A 3,678-nucleotide genomic window follows, 5' to 3' on the forward strand; every position below is an offset into this window, starting at 1 on the left:
AACCATAAGGGGTAACACTGTTGTTTTTTATTGGTCGTCATGAAAAAAAACATAAGGGGTAACACTGTTGTTTTTTATTGGTCGTCATGAAAAAAACATAAGGGGTAACACTGTGGTTTTTTATTGGTCGTCATGAAAAAAAACATAAGGCGTAACACTGTCGATATTTATCAATTAGTACAAAGGGGGTAACACTGACGTTTTAATGAAATGAAACATGAGGGGTGACACTGTCGTTTTTCATTTGGTCGTCAAGTAAAAAAAACATAAGGGGTAACACTGTTGTTTTTTATTGGTCGTCATGAAAAAAAACATAAGGGGTAACACTGTTGTTTTTTATTGGTCGTCATGAAAAAAAACATAAGGGGTAACACTGTGGTTTTTTATTGGTCGTCATGAAAAAAAACATAAGGCGTAACACTGTCGATATTTATCAATTAGTACAAAGGGGGTAACACTGACGTTTTAATGAAATGAAACATGAGGGGTAACACTGTCGTTTTTCTTTGGTCGTCATGAAAAAAACCATAAGGGGTAACACTGTTGTTTTTTATTGGTCGTCATGAAAAAAAACATAAGGGGTAACACTGTGGTTTTTTATTGGTCGTCATGAAAAAAAACATAAGGGGTAACACTGTCGATATTTATCAATTAGTACAAAGGGGGTAACACTGTCGTTTTTTATTGGTCGTCATGAAAAAAACCATAAGGGGTAACACTGTTGTTTTTTATTGGTCGTCATGAAAAAAAACATAAGTGGTAACACTGTCGATATTTATCAATTAGTACATAGGGGGTAACACTGTCGTTTTTACCAAATGAAACATGAGGGGTGACACTGTCGTTTTTCTTTGGTCGTCATGAAAAAAAACATAAGGGGTAACACTGTTGTTTTTTATTGGTCGTCATGAAAAAAAACATAAGGGGTAACACTGTTGTTTTTTATTGGTCGTCATGAAAAAAAACATAAGGGGTAACACGGTTGTTTTTTATTGGTCGTCGTGAAAAAAAACATTAGGGGTAACACTGTTGTTTTTTATTGGTCGTCATGAAAAAAAACATATGGGGTAACACTGTTGTTTTTTATTGGTCGTCATGAAAAAAACCATAAGGGGTAACACTGTGGTTTTTTATTGGTCGTCATGAAAAAAAACATAAGGCGTAACACTGTCGATATTTATCAATTAGTACAAAGGGGGTAACACTGTCGTTTTAATGAAATGAAACATGAGGGGTAACACTGTCGTTTTTCTTTGGTCGTCATGAAAAAAACCATAAGGGGTAACACTGTTGTTTTTTATTGGTCGTCATGAAAAAAAACATAAGGGGTAACACTGTGGTTTTTTATTGGTCGTCATGAAAAAAAACATAAGGGGTAACACTGTCGATATTTATCAAATAAAACATGAGGGATAACCCTGTCGTTTTTATCAAATGAAACATGAGGGGTGACACTGTTGTTTTTCTTTGGTCGTCATAAAAAAAAACATAAGGGGTAACACTGTTGTTTTTCTTTGGTCGTCATGAAAAAAACCATAAGGGGTAACACTGTCGTTTTTTATTGGTCGTCATGAAAAAAAACATAAGGGGTAACACGGTCGTTTTTTATTGGTCGTCATGAAAAAAAACATAAGGGGTAACACTGTCGTTTTTTATTGGTCGTCATGAAAAAAAACATAAGGGGTAACACGGTCGTTTTTTATTGGTCGTCATGAAAAAAAACATAGTGTTACCACTGTTGTTTTTTATTGGTCGTCATGAAAAAAAACATAAGGGGTAACACTGTGGTTTTTTATTGGTCGTCATGAAAAAAAACATAAGGGGTAACACTGTCGATATTTATCAATTAGTACAAAGGGGGTAACACTGTCGTTTTTTATTGGTCGTCATGAAAAAAACCATAAGGGGTAACACTGTTGTTTTTTTTGGTCGTCATGAAAAAAAACATAAAGGGTAACACTGTTGTCTTGGTCAAATAAAATATAAGGGGTAACACTGTCGTTTTTTATTGGTCGTCATGAAAAAAAACATAAGGGAAATAATAGAAATACACCCATACATTTTACTGTCATGTATATCCTCTTTATAGATGATTGAGTATTGTATATTGTAATCGCCTCAGTGGTGCAGTGGAGTGCACTCTGCCTAACCCCCTGGAGACCGGGGTTCAAGTCAGGTTGATGTCCTCTGTTGGAAGACTCATATTTCAATTTCATGGGAATTATAAAGTCAAGTATAACCATTGTGATGACTATATTCGGTGTCTTGATGGTGCATTGATAAGTTTGGAGGGTAACACTCTAAACAGCTCAGGTTCGGATCCCCGCAAAAATGTTGACTGGGGTACCACTGTCATTTTTTATTGGTCAACATGGAAAAAACATGAGGTGTAACACTGTTGTTTTTATCGGCCGTCATGAAAATAAACATAAGGGGTAACACTGTCGATATTTATCAAATAAAACATGAGGGGTAACCCTGTCGTTTTTATCAAATGAAACATGAGGGGTGACACTGTTGTTTTTCTTTGGTCGTCATAAAAAAAAACATAAGGGGTAACACTGTTGTTTTTCTTTGGTCGTCATGAAAAAAACCATAAGGGGTAACACTGTCGTTTTTTATTGGTCGTCATGAAAAAAAACATAAGGGGTAACACGGTCGTTTTTTATTGGTCGTCATGAAAAAAAACATAAGGGGTAACACTGTCGTTTTTTATTGGTCGTCATGAAAAAAAACATAAGGGGTAACACGGTCGTTTTTTATTGGTCGTCATGAAAAAAAACATAGTGTTACCACTGTTGTTTTTTATTGGTCGTCATGAAAAAAACCATAAGGGGTAACACTGTGGTTTTTTATTGGTCGTCATGAAAAAAAACATAAGGGGTAACACTGTCGATATTTATCAATTAGTACAAAGGGGGTAACACTGTCGTTTTTTATTGGTCGTCATGAAAAAAACCATAAGGGGTAACACTGTTGTTTTTTTTTGGTCGTCATGAAAAAAAACATAAAGGGTAACACTGTTGTCTTGGTCAAATAAAATATAAGGGGTAACACTGTCGTTTTTTATTGGTCGTCATGAAAAAAAACATAAGGGAAATAATAGAAATACACCCATACATTTTACTGTCATGTATATCCTCTTTATAGCTGATTGAGTATTGTATATTGTTATCGCCTCAGTGGTGCAGTGGAGTGCACTCTGCCTAACCCCCTGGAGACCGGGGTTCAAGTCAGGTTGATGTCCTCTGTTGGAAGACTCATATTTCAATTTCATGGGAATTATAAAGTCAAGTATAACCATTGTGATGACTATATTCGGTGTCTTGATGGTGCATTGATAAGTTTGGAGGGTAACACTCTAAACAGCTCAGGTTCGGATCCCCGCAAAAATGTTGACTGGGGTACCACTGTCATTTTTTATTGGTCAACATGGAAAAAACATGAGGTGTAACACTGTTGTTTTTATCGGCCGTCATGAAAATAAACATAAGGGGTAACACTGTCGATATTTATCAAATAAAACATGAGGGGTAACCCTGTCGTTTTTATCAAATGAAACATGAGGGGTGACACTGTTGTTTTTCTTTGGTCGTCATAAAAAAAACCATAAGGGGTAACACTGTTGTTTTTCTTTGGTCGTCATGAAAAAAACCATAAGGGGTAACACTGTCGTTT

Source organism: Gadus macrocephalus, chromosome 21 (assembly GCF_031168955.1).
Source record: "Gadus macrocephalus chromosome 21, ASM3116895v1".
In the NCBI taxonomy this organism is placed as follows: domain Eukaryota; kingdom Metazoa; phylum Chordata; class Actinopteri; order Gadiformes; family Gadidae; genus Gadus; species Gadus macrocephalus.